This window comes from Callithrix jacchus, chromosome 6, assembly GCF_049354715.1.
Source record: "Callithrix jacchus isolate 240 chromosome 6, calJac240_pri, whole genome shotgun sequence".
Classification (NCBI taxonomy): domain Eukaryota; kingdom Metazoa; phylum Chordata; class Mammalia; order Primates; family Cebidae; genus Callithrix; species Callithrix jacchus.
Genome location: NC_133507.1, coordinates 128,925,245 through 128,947,309, shown reverse-complemented (window position 1 = coordinate 128,947,309; position 22,065 = coordinate 128,925,245).

The window sequence follows — 22,065 nt, the reverse complement described above, 5'->3', positions numbered from 1 at the left end:
GGTGGATGCCTGTAATCCCAGCTACTGGGGAGGCTGAGGCAGGAGAATTGCTTGAACCCGGGAGGCGGAGGTTGCAGTGAGCCAAGATCCGGCCATTGCACTCTAGCCTGGCAACAGAGCGAGATTTCGTCTCAAAAAAAAAAAAAAAAAAAAAATTGCTTGCTGGGCTGGAACTTGGGATCCTCTTCTAGGCTCACATGGTTGTCGGCAGAATTTAGTTCCTTTGGGTTGTGGGACTGAGGCCCACATCTCCTAGAGGCCACTTCCTCATAGGCAGTTCACACCACAGCCACTTGCTTTTTCAAGGCCAGCTGTAGATTCTCTTTCTCCAGTCTCTAAGATGGGGTGTTACATGGTATGATGTAATCACAGGAGTGGCATTTTGAGATTTCACCTGAAAATCTCAATATTTAGGCAAAGCTGGGTGCACATTATCATGGGAAACAGCTGGTAGGAGCTGAGTAGTGGTTGCCCCCTTGGGAAGGGAAGGATTCTTGGTTTTCCACAGTCTCTGCCTTCTGCTGATGCTGCGTGTGCCTGCTACCCAGCCTGCTTCAATCATTGGCTGTGCCTATTTGTCTACTGGTGGCGTTTGAGTTTATGACAGGGGGATTACATTATTGAAGGAATCTGCAGAAGTGTATGACTCTAGGAAATGGAATAAAAATGCTCTGATTGAGGCCCGGGAGTAGGCAGAGGCAAATATGGCTCCACACCCTCCCATTTGTCTCGTTTTAACATACAAGAAGGTGGGACTGAACAGATCCGGGTTCAATTCCTGGTTCTTCACTCACATTTGTGGACTTGAGCCTGTACTTTAATCTCTCTGAACCTCAGTTTCCTCATCTGGGAAGCTGTCCCTTCTCCAGAATTTCTGATTCAGATAGTCTTGGGTTGGGTTCTAGGAATCTGTAATTTTGACAAAGGACCATGGTGACATTTAATGGTCAGGCAAGTTTGGATACAACGTCCATTTACAGTTGCATGGATTTTGGATACAAACTCCACTCAAAGCAGTGCCACCATGCCTGGCTAATTTTTATGTTTTTCGAAGTGATGGAATTTCACCATGTTGGCAGGCTGGTCTCAAACTCCTGACCTCAAGTGATCTGTCTGCCTTGGCCTCCCAAAGTGCTGGGATTACAGGCATGAGCCATGTGCCCAGCCTTAGGCACCTGTGTCTGTTCATGCCATTCTCCTGATCAGTGATTTTTCTCCTGGCTGCACATTAGAACACTAGATAGATGTCCACGTCCCACCTCTGATGTCATAACTTGGAAGCAGGGGCAGGGGCAAATAAGGCTTTGGAAAAGAATCTCCCCCAGCTGATCCTAATATGCAGCCGGGGTTAGTCAACTGCTTTATAGACAGGCTGAACATTAGCCAGCAGCTATGGGTTTAGGAAATTAAGGCCAGCTCCTGGGGAATGGCACTGACAATTGGGACTCATCTGACAGGCAAGGATTCTGGAAAAGATTTCAGTTCCAGCAGGAATATTCTCAGGAAAAAATACCAAGAAGTTGAGAGTCTAGGAAACGGACTCAGAAACCAAACCACGTAGACCGGGCCATCACAGGAGGGGAGGGGAAGTGTGTATGTAGTACTTTGGGTCCCCCTGCCACCACAAACACCCCCTTCCCAGCCACCTGCAGCTGGCTTCCTACATTGATAAAGTCATGCTAGTCAGGGCTAGTTCAGGTCCAGAGCAGGCTGCAGCTGCCTGCTGGGTCACCGCAGGGGCTGACAATTTGTATCTTATCTCTCAAAATAGTATGTAAGCTACTGGTGGGGAGCCACCCAGCCCAGTAAAATGCAGAGGCCAGTAAATATTGTTTGAATGAATGGATAAGTGAGCATTCAGTCTCACTGTGAACATTTGCCTGAGTCTCAGGCATGGGCTACTTCAATGCACTCTCTCACTCTCAACCTCCCTGAGAAGACAGAAGTTAACGTCTGTCTCTAAACACTCTCTACCAAACTGAGTTCAATCTATAGACAGATGATAGTTAATAAGAGGCCCAATTTACAGAAAATCTTTTATTTCCAGAAAAAAGCAAATCGAGTGCCTATAATGTCTTGGTTTAAAATGCAAAATGATCATTTTTTTTCTTTTCATTTCTTTTCGAGACAGGGTTTCGCTGTGTCACACCCAGGCTGGAGTGCAGTGATGCAATCATACTCCATACTCACTGCTGCTTCAGACTCTTGGGTTCAAGGGATCCTCCCACTTTAGCTTCTCAAGTAGCCATTACTACAGGCACATGTCACCACACCCAGTTAATTTTCTAACATTTTTTTTTTTTTATTGGTAGAGTTGGGGATTTTGCTATGTTGCCCAGGCTAGTCTTGAATTTCTGACTTCAAGCAATCCTCCTGCCTTGGGCTCCCAAAATGTTGGGATTACAAGTATGAGCCACTGTGCCTATCTTTTTTCATTGAAAAGAAAAATCCTTTTGGTTTCTGAAGTTCAAATTCTGGAACACATTTTCCCAGCCAAGGGAAATTTTTAGTAACTTATAGGTATGGAAGCCTTATTGTAGGCAAACTTGGATTTTAATGTTACACTCTCATGTTTGAAAATAGAAGATAATTTTAAGTAGTCTAATATAAATGCTAGTTGTTATAAAGCTTTGTGGTTAAAGGACATGAGATTTATCAAATCGTACAGTTTAATATTGCGTCGTCTATTGTGTGTCATCCATGCCTCAAGAAATCTGTAAAAATGAAAGGACGAGAGGCAAACAAGGACATGCATGCTTTGTGAAGTCCTGCTTGGGGTAGGACTTCGCTTCTCCTGTAAGGACAACTGCTAAAATATATTTTGGTCAATTAATTCACATATTTTTGGTCCTATCTCTTTGTAATACACAACATTGGTTTGGTTTAATAACCCAAGAAAGCCTCTAAATATTTCATAGCTGACAGTCCTGATGAAAACTTAACTCGTAGCAAAGTTGTTTTTTATTTATGGGCTTCTGGGGGCATCCATGGTGCTCCACAAAGCATGGGAAAGACAAGTTTATGCTCTGGGCCTTCTGTGAATGCTTAGCATTTAGATAGCAGTGACAGTTACGAGCATGAGTGGCTTTGTGAGTTATTTGGAATGATAGCCTCCTGGTAGGAATGACAGGTAGTGCTCCTTGGGGGAAGATGATTATACTGGGTATGGTCATATGGTCACCAGTCACTGCATTGGGAGTCACTTTTCTAGAAGTAATGATAAGCATTTAAGGGACAGATGGATTGGGGAGGGTAGCAGGGAAAAATAAAAGCATTCAAAATGAGGAAAGCAGCACGACCCAGGCATAACGGTGCAGTATCTGGCATGTTTGTATGACATATTTTGGGGACAGAATTACGAGGCTGAGTAGCAGGGTGGACCCAAAAGGTGAGGATCTGAACAAGCAGACCTTGTCATTCTGGCAAACGGAAAACAGCAGGTTTTATATTGAAAATGTTTGAATAATGAATTTTTTTGGAATGATTACCATATACAGGTAATTATAGAAGTGCTCCTACAATGACTCAAAGCAACCTTGTGATGTAAACACTATTTTTAGTATCACATGTTATGGATGAAGAAATGGGGCACAGTAAAGTAGCTGAGGTAGGATTTGAATCCAGGCTGTTTGGACCAAGAGCAAATACACTTAACTACTAGGATGCCTAGTACTCCTTAATACAATAAGTGGTATTTAAGGATGAGTAAATCTGGTGGTGATGTGCAGGGTTGATCAGAAGGAAAAAAGCGTGGGGTTGGGAAATCCAGTTAGGAGACTGTGGCAATAATTCTAGGCATTCCAGAAACCATTCCTATCTTTGCTTCCTGCCTCTCTGTGACTTGACTTCATCCATTCCCACTAGATCTATGCTAAATCCAGTCTCCATCATCTTCTGGTTTGTCCCTTGCCCTCCTCTACTCTCTTCACACTGTGCAGTAAGAGGGTCTTTGTAGAGAACAAACCTGATCATGTTGCCCCTTTGATTAAACCCTTCGGGTAAGATCCATACTCTTGGGTTACAAGATTTTTCATGAGCTGGCTCTTGCTTTTCTCTCCAGCCCCATGTCTAGGCACCGGTATCCTTGAGATGGAGTCTCACTCTGTTGCCCAGGCTGGAGTGCAGTGGAGCAATCTCAGCTAACTGCAACCTTCGCCACCTAAGGTTCAAGTGATTCTCATGCCTCAACCTCCTGAGTAGCTGGGACTGTAGGTGTGGGCCACCATGCATGGCTAATTTTTGTATTTTTAGAAGAGGCGGGTTTTCGCCATGTTGCCGAGGCTGGTCTTGAACTACTGACCTGAAGTGATCTGCCCTCTTTGGCCTCCCAAAGTGCTGAATTACAAGTGTGAGCCACTGCTCCTGGCCTTAGGCTCCTGTGTCCTTTCAAGCCACTCTGATGATCAGTGATTTTTCTCCTGGCTACACGTTAGAATACCAGATAGCTGTCCAGATCCCATTTCTGATGTCAAAACTTGGGAGCAGGGACAGGGGCAAAAGAGGCATTGGTAAAGAATCTCCCCAGCGGATCCTAATATGCAGCCAGGGCTAGCCACTGCTTTATAGACAGGCTGAACCCCGTGCTCTGGAGGGACCTACTGGGTCTATGCTCCTCTTTCTGCCTAGATCACATTTTCTCTCATCCTGTTTCACTTGGTTGACTCCTCTGCAGTCTTCAGATCTTATTTACCACTACCTCCCTAGTGCCTAGAAGGGTGTACATGGTACACTTTTAATAAATATCAGCCAGGATTAGTTAAATGACTGAATAATGCTCTCTCCACCCCCAACCCAGGATGTCCACATCCTAATCCCCAGAACCAGTGAATATGTTACCTAACATGGCAAAAGACACTTTGCAAATGTGTTCAATTAAGGATCCTGAGATGAGCAAATAGCTTGGGTTGTCCAGGTGGGACACATGTAATCACAAGGGTTCTTATAAGAGGGAGGCATTGCATTGGAGGAGGGAGGAGATTTAAGGACAGACACAGGTGTCAGAGAGGGAATGCTGGCTGGGTGCAGTGGCTCACGCCTATAATCTCAGCACTTTGGGAGGCTGAAGTGGGAGGATCACTGGAGTCCAGCAGTTCAAGACCAGCTTGGGCAACATGGCAAAACCCCATCTCTACAAAAAATACAAAAATTATCTGGGTGTAGTGGCGCCTGTAGTTCCAGCCTCTTAGGAGGCTGAGGTGGGAGGATTGCTTGAACCTGCGAGGTGAAGGTTGCAGTGAGTCAAGATTGTGCCACTGCATTACAGCCTAAGTGACAGAGTGACACCCTGTCTCAAAAACAAAAAGAAAATCAAATAATAAAGTGAGAGAAGCAATGCTGTGCTACTGGCTTCGAAGCTAGAGGAAGGAGCCACGAACCAAAAGAGTGTAGGTAATCTCTAGAAACCAGAAAAGCAAGGACACAGATTGTCCTCTAGAGTTTCCAAAGAAAGCATGGCCCTGCCAACAACCCTTTATTTTGGCCCAGTGAAGTCCATTTCAGACTTCTGACCTCCAGTTTCCCCATGTGTAAGACATGTACTTATCTCACTGCGTTCAGATGAGGATTAAGTAAGTTAATACCCACAAAGTATTTAAAATAGTGCCTTTCCCATAGTAAGTGCCCAATAAATGTTACTGTTATTATTACCCCATCACTGCAGTTTTGGAGGGTCTGTTTCCTGAGTTTCCTCTTGCACATCCCCCTTGACTCCTGAGTCTATTGCATGGAAGCCTGGGACCTCGCCGTGCTTATTGGCTGCTGCAGCTCCAGGAACCCAGTGTCCAAGCCTTGAGTCCCTTTGCTGCTTTCAGAAGGAAATAGAGATAATTTCAAGAAAAAAGGAGAGGAAGGAGTCTAAGAAGCAAAGATGGCTTCAAGTTGGCTGACTCAGAGAATGACTAAGATAAAAACTGGAGAGGAGGGGAGGGCAGTAGCTGGGATGGCTTCCCTTGCTGGATGTGTGTCCCTGATCCTCTACCTAGCTGCCCGAAGCCTCAGCTTACTCTCCTGCATGTGGAGCTGATCATAACCTGCTTACAAGAATATCATAAAGGTTAAAGGAAAAGTGACCCTAGGGCACTTAGCACAATGCCTCATCTGCACACAGCACTCTCTAAATGTCAGTTGCCATTCATTTGAGCAGGAATGATGATAAAAGAATATGACCTGTAACAGCAATTTTCCAACTTTTTGGTCTCAGAAGGGCTCCTTTATACTCTTAAAATATTATTAAGGACCCTGAAGAGCTCTTGTTTATATGTATATCTAGTAATATTTACCACATTAGAAATTAAAACTGAAATATTTAGAAGTATTTATCAATTCATATAAGAACAATAAAAGACCCATTATATGTTAACATATGATTTAAAAATAAAACATAGTTAATCCTTCCAAAACAAAAATAATTCTAGTGGCATTGCTTTACATTTTTTTCAAATCCCCTTAGTGTCTGGCTTAATAAAAGACAGCCATATCCTCATATCTGCTTCTGCACTCAGTCTGTTGCAATATCACATGTCGCAAGTCAGATAGCCTCTGGGAAACTCCACGGTACACTTGTGAAATAATGAGAATTAAAAAGGCTAATGACATCTTGTTATTATTATGAAATAGTTTTGACCTCAGTTACTACCTGAGCAGATTTCAGAGGTCCCCAGAACACACTTGGAGAACCACTGACTTATAAGGTCTTTTTGAAAAAATGTTTTCAATCTGTGTATATAGATCATGATAAAAATGAGATTAAATATTACCTCCATCACACGGGCAAAAATCGAAAACTTGGACAATAACAAGTGTTTCTGAGAATATGAAACATTGGGAGCTCTCAACCTCTGTTAGGAGGAGTATACATTGCATAAATTGGCTTGATTACTTTATTAAATATTACTACATTTCTCTTTAAAGTTAAAAATGCTCATATTCTATCATCCACTTATTCTTTTTCTTAGGAGAATTTAAAAAGAAATTATGATATAGTTATATAATTGATGACCACAATTGAAGACTGAAATGAATAGTAATAGCAATAGAATACCAATGAGTAGAAACATATAATTCACATAATAGAATGCGACAACTAAAAATGAATTAACTAGAGCCATGTAAACATGAATATCTCGAAAACAATGGTGAGCAAACAGTAAGAAATTCAAGTTCTGTGTGCCATTTATTTTATTTTAAAAATATTATTATCATTTTTGAGACAAAGTGCTGCTCTGTCACCCAGGCTGGAGTACAGTGACATGATCTCGGCTCACTGCAACCTCCTCCTCCCAGGTTCCGGCGATTCTCCTGCCTCAGCCTCCCGAGTAGCAGGGTCGTCAGATGTGCACTACCAGGCCAGACTAATTTTTATATTTTTAGCAGAGATGGAGTTTCATCATGTTGGCCAGGCTGGCCTTGAACCCCTGGCTTCAAGTAATCCTCTCACCTCGACCTCCCAAAGTGCTGGGATTATAGGCATGAGCCACTGTGCCTGGCCAGTGTACCATTTGTGTAAAGTTTGAAAACATGGAAAGCAAAAATACATGTTGCTAATGAGCACATACATATGTAGTGAAAGTATACAGTCATGCATGGAATGAGAAACACCACACTGAGGACAATGGTTACCCATGAAGAATGAGATAATAAAATTAGGGAGGGGTCTTGGAAGGCTTTAACTATATTTGTAATATTTATCTACTTTAAAAATTTGAATTAAAAAAAAAAACCTAGTTAAGTTCTCCTTAAGCTGGGCAAAAGAATATGGCAGGAAAAGAAGTCCAATAAAAATGACAGTGACAGAAGAAATTAAAACTCTCTGCATGAATAGTAATAGTAATAAATACCAATGAAGAGAAACATTAATTCACATAATAGAATGCCACAGCGGAAAATGAATTAAGCCTTTGGACAATGACTGGTAACCCTTTGCTCACGTTGGCTATATGGACAGTGCCTGGTTATGAGGAGCTGGGTTCCAATTGTTCACTGGTGATTGATTGCTAGGTGTTACCATGGATTTTCTCACAGCAACAGTTAAGCACATTGCCTAAATGCCTAGACTAGGCCCATCTGTGCAGCTCATAGAAATCTATTAACTTTACAACCTGCCTAACCAATGGTAAGAAATCAGCAAGGTTGAGAGGTAGTTCATGGGGAAAGTTTGTTCTGAATGAGAGCCAGGAACATACCCTCTCTCTGGCAGACCTGGCCTGATCCTTCCTCTACTTTCCTTTCCAGCCTCTTATTAGGATAGGAGAGTCTCATATTCCTGAACCAATTGAGGTTGGCTAGGGTAGAATCCCTCTCTGATAGGATAGCCTGGGGTAGGTGGATGGTTGGAGAATTTGGAGTCAGGAGATATAGAGATATGGGAGGGGCCAAACCTGCCAGCCCAAATCCCTGAGTTGGAATAATTCTTTTTTTTTTTTTCCAAACAGAGTCTCACTCTGTCACCCAGTTGATCTTAGTCAGCTCACTGCAATCTTTGACTCCAAGGTTCAAGGATTCTTGTGACTCAGCCTCCTGTGTAGCTGGGATTATAGGCACATGCCACAGTGCCTGGATCATTTTTGTATTTTTTATAGAGTTGGGGTTTCACTATGTTGGTCAGGCTGGTCTTGAACTCCTGACCTCAAGTGTTCTGTCTGCTTCAGCATCCCAAAGTGCTGGGATTACAGGTGTGAGCCACCACATCTGGGCAAGTTGGAATATCTCTTGCTTCTCAATCAGCTTTGGAGTAATCTCTCACTGATTTTCTGCTAAGACTTCTTTTATCTCCTTGTTTACTGCTACATGGTTTCTAACCTGACTTATCTCTTCTGTTCCACTGTGAAAAAGCCATTGTGCCACGGAGCCTCCTGGAGCCTGCAACACAGTAGACGCTCAGTTGCTGGTGACTCCGTAATTTCCTTCTAGATGGGGCTGAGGGTTTGGTTGGAAAGATTTGAAGATGTGTTTATATACATTTTACACAGAATGAAAGCTACATTAGTTGTGCTTCTCTACCCGTCTCAACAAGTGCTAGTTCTCCTTCCCCCATTTCCATGCTTCTCAGCATCTGAAGTGAGCACTCAGCTTGGGGATTTGGCAAAGAAGGCAAAGACTAAAAATAAAAAGCAAAGGAGAATTAAGAATTTCAAGCATTCTCTAAGAGCCTTCACTAACTGTTGGTTCTGATAGTCATTGAAACATACATCTAGCTCATTAAAAGCACATTTGAATTGTAAGTTTTTTTAAACAATAATAACATATTTAAAAAGACTTCTCATCATTTCAACCCAAGTGCTCTTGTTTTTTGGGCATTCTTTTTCAGTTCTTGTTACATTGATACATTTCAACAGCTGTAGATTATAGGCACATACACTTTTTCTCTTCATATTCTCTATGCTCCCACCTATTGTCACACTTATTATTATTATTTTTCATATCTGGTTCTTTTATTGAAAACGAATACTTCAACAATCACATCTCTTTGTGTCACACAGTCATCCATGTGAATGGTACAAATATCAGTAGTCTGAAGGACAATACAATTATTGCAAAAATTTAAGGTTCTCACTTATCCATGGGTTAGTCCTTTTTTAGCTTTGTGCTGGTTTCTTGTAGTCTTCCATTGCATTTAGGCACCAGCTCATTTGTCTACACTTCAGAATGCTAGCATAAAGGCAAAATAAAGGTAAAACAACAACAGTAACAAAAAGGACAGGAAAGAACAACAAGAAATAAATGTGGCATTTCTTAGCTGTTCAGCATCTGACTCCCCTTTTGGTGTTTGGGGAATCCCTCACCTCATGAGTCTCAGTGGGAGACTCAGGCTCTGCTCATTATTAAAGTTGAAAATGTCAGGAACTTGCCTTCTCTACCTTCTTTGCAGTTAAGCACAACACACTCCACCCCAGAGCCACAGAGACAGGGAGGATGCACTCTCTAGCAGTAGTGGTGGGAATGCCAGTGGTCACGCTTATTTTTTAATGCCTGGCAATATTCTGTCAGTGGCTATTAATGGAGTAGAGAACATATGTTCTGGAGTTCCTAACTCAGGAAGAACACCAAGACTTCAGAGGGTTGATTCAAGAATTAAAGGTCACAATAGATGTAGCATATTTACAATAGTATCTAGACAGCATAAAGGCTGACTAAATGTTGGCTATTATCTACAACCATATCAACTCAATTAACTTCGTCTTCCTTCCTTACAATGTAAGAGTAACTTTTGGTGGGGAGCGCGTTGGGTGAGGGCTAAAGTAGGGTCTCTGGGATGAGGCACTTGGAGAGGTGCCAGGGCCATTTACTAATGTTACAGCAGATATTTTTTAACCATTCCCAGTTTCTTTCTTTCTTTTTTTTTTTTTTTTGAGCCAGTTTAGCACCAGACACTGAGCAAGCCTCCTGGTCCCTAAAGATAGAAAAAATGAATGACATTTTCTGCTCTCAAGTTGCTCAGTGTGTAGTCGGGAAGATGTAAAGTGAGGAAACACCACGTAGGAAGAATGTTCATCCCAGGAGGTCAGGGAGGAGCAAGACCCACATTGGGCTGATGCTCACACAGACCTGGGTACGGTTCCTCCTAGAAATTGGTCAACTTTTTAGGCAATGATACTAGAAAAAAATGCCTAGAAACCAGATCATGAAGCAGGTTGTATGCCCTCAACAGGTGATTTGAGAAGTTATAAAGCATAGAAGGGACAGAAGAAATGATTAATGAAGGTCAACTCTTTATTCCTCTCTCACATTTGTTTCCTTCTGTGCTGCCTCGGCAGATTGGGCCCTCAGTAGCACAAGAGTTATAGTTGGGGAAGAGGAGGACAGAGGAAAGATAGGAGAAAGAAATTCTAGATAATGACATTGAAGAGGAAAGGGGAGTTTTGGAGCCCACTGGCTGGGGAAGTCATTTGTATTTAAGAGATGTTGTAATTTAGGCTTCTAAAAGCCAGAGACTGCCCTAGAAAACAAATTTCCCATGCTATGCAGCAATTCATCAGTACCAAACTTCATCTCCTAGTTATTTATGGGTTTGCATAACTTGAGTAAGTGCCAGGCAAGTTTTTCCGAGTTTGGTTCTTTATCTGATATGTTTATTTTTGAATATTTTCTAAAGTAACTTTTAACCAAGTTAAAAGTTGGATCCTCACACTGAAAGGTGAAGAGTATTAATGTTTGGGAGTAAATAAAACAGATCATTCCAATAACTCCCAATCCAAAAGAAACCTTTCTCTCAATTATGAGGCAATTAAGCAAAGTGAGGTGGTGTTTTGACGTGAGATATATGAATAACTGAGACTGTAAAGCTAGCAGATGGCATATCAACATATCAAGTTTGTGAGGTACTTCTGTGAAGCGAAAAAATATGTACAGTTCCAAAAAATATTGAGGTTGACCTAAATACGTTTGCTTATGCTATATGAGTACAAGGCTAACTATGCAATGTTGTTTAAGTGATGACTAGGATACTATTTAAATATCTGAGAGAACAAGTTGATTCTTTTAGCAATTTTTTTTGAGCAGTCATTTCAATAAGTACCTTAGAAGTTATATAAAGACTTGATTTCAACTCTAAGAATAAACTACATAATGTTTCAAATCTAATATTGTCTAGAAGATCCTAGATGTCATGGTACAGTTTAGTTTTGGAACAAAAAATGGTAATTAAAATCAACTGGAAACATCTAGTGGGAGATCATTCAAAAACTTCATAAGACAGAAACTTTAAGAGGCAAGTAACATGAACAGTGATTTCATCAAAATGAGGTGTAAAAAATAAACAGATGGGGACCTTGAAGAAAAAAGTGGTATAAAATATCTAGTGTTTTTCTTCCAAATAATTTCCAAAAATAATCAAACCTGTAAAAGTTATATAATGTGCAATTAGTAATGTTTTATTGTATCTCCTTGGGTTTTTCTTTCCCTTTTAAAAATATCTTTGCCTGTGGCCGTATATACAGAATTAGAAGACCCGTGCTTCTCAAAGCCAGCAAGGGGCGAGGGAGGACAGACCAGGTAAGCAGTTGTCAGCAATTACGGTTGTGTTCAGCAGCATGGTAGAGAAACCTGGCTTCCTAGGCTAATACGAGGAAGGTGGATATTTTTTCCTCATGTGACATGAACCCAGAGTGGGGCAGTCCAGGGCAGGTGCTGGTATCTGAGGTCACTGAAGACCTGGGGTCCTTTCTGCCTCTCCACAGTCATCCTGGCTGGAAACTCAGCTATGTGTTTATGCTCCAGGCAAGAAGAAGTAGGAGGATGAGAAGCAGAGACCTGCAGACCTGGTGCCTTTTTCAAAAGATTTCCTGGAAGCTCCACCCTGTGATTTTTTTGCCTACATTTAATCAGCCAGCACTGATTCCATGGCATCCTCTAACCATAAGGGAATCCAGGTTAGGGCAGGGTTTTTAAACTGAGTACTCTGCCACCCTAAATGGATCTGAGTTCTCTTGATAAGAAAGAAGGGGAGAATGCTTTTATTTTAAAAGTATTTATGTTATCCTGTTTGCCATCAAAAGAAAGTCAGGATTAATCTATTTCTGTTACGATCTTTCATTTCTTGCTGTATATTATAGTACATGGTAGACATTGAACAAATGTGGTTGACTGATGAATGGATTCACTTAACCAGTAATTATCAAGCATGCTACATGTTAATGTTCTGTGATATTTAAAAAGAAATATATATTCCTGTTCTTGGGGGATTTATAGTTGCAATTTCAGACATTCGTATATATGGAATGATTAGAGAACAAGCCAATTGATAACAGGAGCATAATTCTTCTTGTGTGTTTTGCTTTCTATTTTTTCGTGCTATTAATGTACCCGCTACACCAGATTTTGTTCCAGGGCTATTTTCATCAAAGTATTTGGTTAAATATTCCCTGTGCAGAAAAACAATGGAGGCATTAGATGCTTGGGTTTTCGTAGCATCAGGGTTGTGGATGATCATAGCATTTTTGCTTCTCATTTTCTCTCTATAACACATGTGCCATAGCAATGGCCATCCAGCATAGGCATTGGATAGACAAGGGACACAGAAGACAGTGAGGAGCATGTGTGGGCTCTGAAGTTAGGCTTCCTGGGTTCCTCTTCCAGGTCTGCCATTTACTAGCTGTGTAACCAAGGGTGTGTGTCCCACTTTCCCCATCTGACAAGTGGGGCAATGACTGTCCAAACTACAGGGGCTAGTGTGAAGATTGTGCTAACATATAAAAAGTATTTAGAAAGAGCTTAGCACATAGTAAGCACTCAATATTAGCTACTATTTTATAGCATTCTCCAATGGTTTATTTAGAAGCAAAACAGTATCAGTCCAGGCTTGTTTTTCTCCCAAGCATGTTTTCACAAGTGCTTCCACTGTCTCCTCCTTTTTCTCCTGCTCTTCCTCTAAAAACATATTTTGCTGTGTCTGCTTGGTCATCTTTCACGGGGCCAGAGAAAGAATCACTGAGGGACAAGGGGAGCAGCTGAGTTTGTGGGAGGAGGAGCCCAATGGTTGAATGCCTCGAACCACTGTGATGAGCTGTTGAGCTGGGTGCCAATCAAAGTGAATCAATGGGGTTTGCCAGGAGAGATGTTAATTTCATTGGTCACACATGTCCCTGTCTGGACTTTCCCTAGGACTCTTGACCCTACCCTACAGTGGTTTGAAATGGATTTTTTTAGGCTTTCATTACATTCTCATATCTTTTTTTCCATTTGGTATCTAAGCTACACGAGAGCCAGTGTAGTGCTTTGTCCTTGGCTAATATTCCCTCCAGACCTTTCCTGAATATCCGGCTCCCTCTCTCTGCTGCACCAAGTCTGAAGAGTGAGGTCAGGGGCTCAGACTCAACTCAGCTTGTTAATCAATGGAGCAATGAGGTCGTTTTGTCCCCTTTCTAACTTTCTTTCTAAAGCAGAATCATAAATAGGATACTCTGACCTATGAGTCAAAAAGGGAACAATCAGGCAAATGATTTTTATTATAATATCTACTGTGAACATAATATATTAATAATGAATGTCAAGGATTTGGCTCAAAGACAATAAAAGTAAAGGCACCACATGTCTGCTCTCTCTCCCTTTCTACAGTACTGATTTCATAACTGTAAAGTGTGAAGTGTGAGGTAAAGTGGAAATTGCATTTTAAAAAGCGAGTAAAAATTTTCACCAAAAAAGTAACTTGTAAATTTTTATCTTGAATAACTCGACTGATGAAACTGCATTTTGTCTTACACTGTTTGCATACAAAAAAGGAACAATAATCCACACTAATAAGCACGTCTGAGAATGCCTTTAAAACCCCTTTATTTGCCTAATTGGAGAAATTTTCTGGAATGATTGTCAATGGAAAACAGTTATAGCATTTGTGTCTAAATATATCTTCTTGCTTTTGTTCTACCTCCACCTGAGTGTTTTTAAAATTCTTATGTAGAATTGATCTTCCTTTGTTAAGGATACTATTTTTCAGGATAATTTTTTTTAAAGAAAATAATTTAAAACATTTATACTACCCTAAGCTTCCACAGTTCTTTCTTCTTCTTCTTCTTCTTCTTTTTTCAGTTTTGTTGCTTCCACAGTTCTTGTTGAGAGTGTTTTTCTCTTTGGATTTCAAGGTAGTGATGTCTTGTTGGCATGTTTGATGTTGTGGATGTGGGTTTCACTTTATTCAAGCAAAGCATTTAGAAAGCTCAAAAAATTTTTCTCATCTTCCTGGGTAGAGAAAAATGTAAACAGTGACAAACAGTTCTTCAGACTCTCCCTGATTCCCTGATTTTTTTTTTCTTGTGCCGTTACTTTCCAGAGTTCAAACACATGGGATTTTAAAAAGAGAATAATCTCACTTGACAGTAAGCCATAGCTATTATGACAAAGATTAGTCAATGTTTTGTGAAATACCAAATTATCAAGTAGTTTGGATCTGTCAGACCCCTCCCATTTCAATCATTATGCATGAAGTTGATGACCTTCATCCTTATGACCCCGCAAAGATCTTTATGACACTTATGTGTGAACATGGATCATTTTTCTACTTAGCCCCAGCACTGCTAACTCTTTGTTTGAGATGGGGGAGCTGCCTGTGCATTATAGGATATTTAACAACATCTGTGGCCTCTCCCTACTAGATGCTAGGAGGACCCTTTCGTTTAGTGTGACAACAAGTGATGTATTCTGACATGGCCAGATGTTCCAGGAGGCAATATTGCCTCCCATTGAGAACCTCTGTTTGATAGCAATCTTCAGTCTGGGAGTATAGTGACAGTTTTTCTCTCCAATGAACAAAATTACTAGAGGATGTTAGGGGTTAGAAACCCCCCATTGCTGATGGAGCCACATAGGCACAGGAGTTTATACATGTCCAGTCTGTAATAAGAGAGGAAGACCAAGTCCCACTTACCCTAGTGCTTGGATCAGTCCGCCTGATAGTGCTTGCTTGATAATTACTGGTTAAATGAATCCATCCATCCATCAGCCACATTTGTTGAATGTCTACTGTGTACTATAATATGTAGCAGGAAATGAAAGGTCATAATAGGAATAGATTAATCCTGACTTCGTTTTGATGGCAAGCCTCACTTTGACTAGTCAGGATACTTGCTGGTGATATAAAAATATTTCTCAGGGATTTTCTAATTTTTATGTTTTTAACTGTAGGAGAAGAAAAAATATCTTTTCCTCTACCCATCCTAGGTTGATGGCTGAGGTCCCCACAGCAAAAGACAGATTAACAAGAGAAAAGGATACAAGTGTATTTAATATAAGTTTTATGTGACATGGGAGCCTTCATAAAGAAATGAAGATGCCCAAGAAATTGGTAAACTTGAGTATTTTCATGCTAGGTTTGTTGAATAGTGAAGAGTTGTGGAGAAATACAACAGGGCGAAAAGCATGTAAGGCACTGGGGGAGTTTAGCAAGGCCTGATGGTTCAGATTCTTTTCTGTGACTCTGGGTCTTCAGAGATAAGGGTATTTCTTTCCTCCAGGAATAGGGAGGACTCCTCTCACAGGAAGCTGTTATCATCTGCTTTAGAGAAGGGTAGTGGTATGATGAGAATGGCCTTTCTGCTTCTGCCATTTTTCTTGAATTCTTTCAGCTGAAAATATTCCAGGATAGTCTGTCCTGAACCCCGTATCAGAACTTAGACATATATTAAGTATAAAAAAAGGAAATTCTAAGTAATGGTTGCAGTAACAGTCAAGTCCATTAAAAATGAAAATTGTAGCCAGGCGCAGTGTCTTACACCTGTAATCCCAGCACTTTGGGAGGCTAAGGCAGGTGGATTGCTTGAGGTCAGGAGTTGGAGACCATCCTGGCTAACATGGCGAAACCCCGTCTCTACTAAACATACAAAAATTAGCTGGGAGTAATGGCTCACACCCGTAATCCCAGTTACTTGGGAGGCTGAGGCAGGAGAAATGCTTGAATAGGGTAGGTAGAGGTTGCAGTGAGCTGAGATTGTGCCATTGCACTCCAGCCTGGGCGACAGAGCCAGACTTCAATTCAAAAAAAAAAAAAAGAAAGAAAATTGTAAAGAGTTTTATTTCCTTTCTCCCAACCTGTCTTTTAAAAAATTATTATTTGTTATATGATTGTATAGTAACAACTTCCTTGTTCATAAGGTCCTCTTTGAAAGACTCTATAATATTTACTGTATATCAAATGTTGCATCATCCAATGCTATCTTAGTCTTCCTAGGATACATTTCTTTTGTGGGCTCTGAATACTTAACAATGTCTTCTGATTTATGGTTATTTAAAGAAATCTTGGTGAGGTAGGAGGAACAAGTATCATTGTCTCTTATTTATGGAGTATCAAAAGGTAAAGAGGGTTTAGATGGATTACTTAATGCCACAGACTTTATCCAGGAAAAAGGTTTGAGTAAGATCCCAGGTTTTCTGCTTCCTAATTCAGTGTGCTTTCCATTAGCCTGTTTTAATCATTTTAAGTGTAGATTTATATAAAAACTTTCTTTATAAAAACTTTAGGTGCTTTAGAGATAACCCATAATTCAAAGAATGCCTAATACCCTTGCGGGATGTGTGACGACAACAGGAGAAAGTGGAAGGGAAGTGTATGGGAAACGAGAAGTTAGTGCTCATAACGTTGCCCCCTGCCCCAGTGCTATTTAAATTTGCTAAGCTTTGTGGATGTTAAAGGATAAATAAGAGCCTCACAATTCTCAGAGACTGAGCAAAAAGGATGTAACTTAAAGGTCTGCAGGATGCAGACAACTAGTGAAAACTGGTGAAATAAGCCGAGTACATGCCAGGGAGGGGTAGGGCTTATGGCAAACAATAATGATGTGCTCTCTCTAACGGGAAGGTTGCTCCTCGGTTCCAGTGGAAAGATGGTCCCAGTCATGACAAGTCCTCTAACTTTACTGAAAAGCCAAAAATTGGATATTAATGTAAAATATTTTGATTAAAAGAACAAACAATGCGGTCTACATTAGTATGTTTACAAGTGACGTATACCCCATAGGGCTGTCTACTCTTGGCATCTTCGATTTTTGACTTTTAACTATTTTCAGATTTATACTACCACTAAGAGTTGATTTGTTGGGTGGAATGTTTCCTTTCACTTGCAAATATTCCTGAAGATGGGCCTTGAAGGTAGCTTGAGTCCTCTCTCTCTCTCTCTCTCTCTCTCTCTCTCTCTCTCTCTCTCTCTCTCTCTCTCTCTCTCTCTCTCTCTCTCCCTGCCTCCCCCTGAGACAGAGTCTTGCTCTGTTATCTAGGCTGGAGCGCAATGGCTGGATCTCGACTCACTGCAATATCCACCCCCCAGGTTCAAGTGATTCTCCTGCCTCAGCTTCCTCAGTAGCTGGGATTACAGGCATGCGCCACCATACACAGCCAATTTTTGTATTTTTGGTAGAGACAGGGTTTTACCATGTTGGCCAGGCTGGTCTCAAACTCCTGACCTTGGGCAATCTGCCTGCCTTGGCCTCCCAAAGTGCTAGGATTACAGGCGTGAGCCAGCACGCCAGGCCGATTCCTCTTTTTACAAACTTACTCCCCAACCTTGTTTCTGTAAAAGGCATTTCCTCTGCTTAGGACTGCTGTCTCCCTACTGTTCACAGCTCCCGCGTAGGTGTATCCTCTTACAGCGTGGGGGCTTGTGACACAGGCATGCCAACAGCAGGCTTCTGTTCAGTGGTTCTGGGAGTTGTCACTCAGGTCCAAGAAAACTGCTTTGCAGTGTCTACCCTTGGTGTGGTATCTTATTGACAGCCTCCTCTTGGTCTGTCATTTCTCTGTAATTCCTGCCCTGCAGGAAACCAGAAAGTGATTTTCAATGCACAACTATGAACCGTGTTTTTACCTAAAAATATATTTATGAACTGATCTCTTGCTTCCTCCAAATATAACCTTTTTCCTTAGAATTGAAGAGGACAGTCATGTCTCTAAGATCATCTTCAGATTAGAGATGCAAACATTTTCTGTCCTAGAGTTCTTCTAAGTTTGCTGTCATGAGAAAAACATTTCTTCCCTGAGGAACTGAATTCTGAAAGTTCAGGAGCCCAGTAGCACCATGACTTATTTTCCACTTATTTCCATTGCTTCCATTGGAAGCAATGACCTATAAAACAGTTGTGGAAATAATACAAAGTTGATACCAAATTAGATATAAAATATGCAAAGTGTTGTGCTATGTAAACAATGTGCTTATTATATGCACATATGCGATGCTAAGTGGATCCAATATTCTGCAGAATACTTCGGGAAAATATAGAACATAAAAATGTCCTAATTTTAAAAGACAAAATCATTCTATTAAGAAGTTGGCCACGCGAGGGCAGCATTGTCTACACAAATACAGAATGGCGACTAAATTTAAATCTGACATTTTCGTGAGTCTCTTTCACCATTTGGTTTCAAACACGAGAAATGATTATAGAAACAGCATCATTGATGCTTAAATTCACAGTTTTTAAAATAAAAACTCTAATCTTTTGGTTTACGCAGCCATTAGGACAAAGCTAATTATCGTGGAACAATGGCACATATTTCTTTCTTATATTTCTCTCTTTTCCAGCATGTCTCTTTCATGCTGTACACTCTGCTTCTGTAGTTTATTTATTTTGGAAAAAAAAATCACCCGATTCTTATTATGATTTTTGGCTCAGTGAATCCCAGTGAGCATCAGTTTCTTTATCTACAGAACTGTTTTTTTTTTTTTTGGAGGAGTCTTGCTCTGTTGCCCAGGCTGGAAGGCTGGAGTGCAGTGGTGAGATCTCGTTTCACCACAACCTCCGCCTCCCGGGTTCAAGTGATTCTCCTGCCTCAGCCTCCCTAGTAGCTGGGTGTGTACCATCACATGGAGCTAATTTTTGTATTTTTAGTAGAGATGGGTTTTCACCATGTTGGCCAGGATGGTCTCGATCTCTTGACCTCGTGATCTGCCTGCCTGAGCCTCCCAAAGTGCTGGAATTACAGGCATGAGCCACGGTGCCTGGCCATCTACAGAACTCTTAAGCAGTCTAAGATAGTGAATAAAAATGGGGGTCTAGCTGTGGGCAGGGGCTGCTTCTGCTGCTTTGAGATTTGCTTTTCCCCATCAATGAACTGAAGGTAATAAAAGCATCTGCCTCTCAATGTGCTGTTGTGAGGATGCACTTTATAATGGATATATAAGGTGCCTGGCACATAGAAAGTGCTCAGTAAACATTGCAGGAACAGTGGTGGACTTTTTTTTTTTTTCAATTGAATGAGTGGTCAACATTTAAAAATCTGGAGAGCTCACATAAAAATCTTCACTGATCAGTCTTGTCCATATATGTTACATGCCCAGCTTCTGTGGAACTGGGGTTGTGGTCCCTTGTGAGCCCTTCTATCTCCCACCATCTGTTTATTGCCTTCAGATGATGATAAAAAATTGCACCATGGCCAGCAACAACAGCTGTAGGAAGGAAGTCTTCAGATTTGTTCTCCAAGTTGCAGAAGATGATTTTGCTCAGTCCTAACAACTCTCTGTAGATTATTTTATCTGAGCAATCCAAAGCCCTTAGCACTGCAGTTTAATCTAATTTGTTTCTTTTGTGAGATTTCATTTTTGAGGCTGAAGCCTTTGAGAGACTAGCAGAGAACATTTCCTATGGGAAATTTGGTTTCATTCATTCCTAGGTGGCAGGTTGGGAGGTCAGGATTGTCAAACTGGAGAGGACATCTGATGCCTGATGGTAGAACAAAAGCCACCAGGGACACACTTAGGACAGTTCCACTGTGACATCCTTTTTCCTTTTTCCCCTTCACTTCCTCAGTCCCCCTACCCCTATGTGTTAAATGAGTTTTCTTATTTTTAATCTTAAAGAAAAAGAATTTGTGTTTATAAAGTAAGATTTAAAAGGTTATTTCCTCCTCACAGTGGGAATCCAGGGAGATAGCTTGGCAGCCCCCAGGAGCTCAGGGAGGAACTCAGCAATCCTCTCATCTGTCTTACAGAACTGTGCTAAGTTACCAAAGGAAGCCACCACTCATTTATTTAAACCCTTTGCAGTTAAATGCTCAGAGGCGGATGTACTTGTTGTGACTGCTCTCAGGGTGGCAGCAGACACTCAGAATGGTGTTTCAATTTAACATTGCATTTCAGCTAATTGAAAAGCAGAGCACATCGAAGGGCCTCTGTGAGAACACTTTTCAGACTATAAATCGGGGCTGGAGGAGATGTTTAATTAAATCAGTCCTGAGGTCACAGGAAGGAAAAGCAAACCTCTCCCTCCCAGACTTGACCTGGTTCACGTAACGTGGCAGCTGGAAAACTTGGAAATGTGTTAGTAGGACTAATGTAAATATACCAGAATAAAGCACTTCCCCGCCAGACTATGAAGCAAGAAATCAGATCCAGAGACAGACAATGGCTCTGACCTTCCAGTTTAATTCTGTGTGCAAGAAACACACATATGAAGATGGCTGGAGAGGCCAAATTGCTGCATTTCACATTGCATTGCAAAGGACAGACTTTCTTAAAAGAACTTATTTCCAAAGAATTCTGTTATTTGATGGCAGGGACATAGGAAGCCTTGAGTCAGTCCTGGATCAGAACTGAGTGTTTGAAGGGGTGCATCATTAACTAAAACCTACCAGTTCATGAAAGAGGAAACCTAGTTAGAATTTGAGATCCTACACAGGACACTAGCCAGGTGTTGTCTGCAACAAAGGCAAGCGTGGCCACACAGAAGAAGGGAAAATGGGTACAGCCTGGGCCAACCCAGCATGCCCCATACAAACCCACGGGTCTCACTTTTCTTGCTGAATTCTCTCTCAGGTTCATGGGCTTGTATGATGAGTGTTCATGAAACATCTCTTAAGAGCCTTCTCTCCCCATCCTTCCCAAATTTAAAGCTGTGATCATGTGACAGAAAGAAAAAGAGCAGAATGTAAATGTGAACTCGTGGCATTTGAACGTGTGATCTTGGTTTTTATCTAGAAGACAAGGAAGCTGAAGAAGTAACTAATTCAGGCTGGGCAGGGTGGCTCACCCCTATAATCTCAGCACTTTGGGAGGCTGAAGTGGGCAGATCGTTTGAGCCTATGAGTTTGAGACAAGCCTAGGCAACATGGCAAACACTGTCTCTACAAAAAATATATAAATTAGCTGAGCGTGGTGATGCACGCATGGGAGGTTGGCTTGAACCTGGCAGGTGGAGGTTGCAGTGAGCTGAGATAACATCACTGCCCTCCAGCCTGGGCAATAGAGCCAGACCTTGTCTCCTTAAAATAATAATAATAATAATAATAATAATAATAAAATACTAAAAGTAACTAATTCAGTCCAGCATAGGGAGCTAGCACCTTGGTCATCATTGCATGGCCTAGTCTAGAGCACACAGGTTCCTGTGAAGAGCCTCCTGATGTGAAACAAAGGAGTCAGTACCTTGGAGTCATTACCCACTTTCCTTATATCTCTAATCATACATTAATTATGCTTATTTTTCATTCATAGTTTTCTATGACTCCTTATTTCCCATGATACATCCATATCAGACCTATTACTCCTTTGGATCTATTTGTTTGCAGGATCAATTCTCATTAGGACTTTAGGTTACTAGTTGTGGGAGAGGGGCAGGAGAGCTTGGGAGAGGCAACTATTCACTAGACACGAAA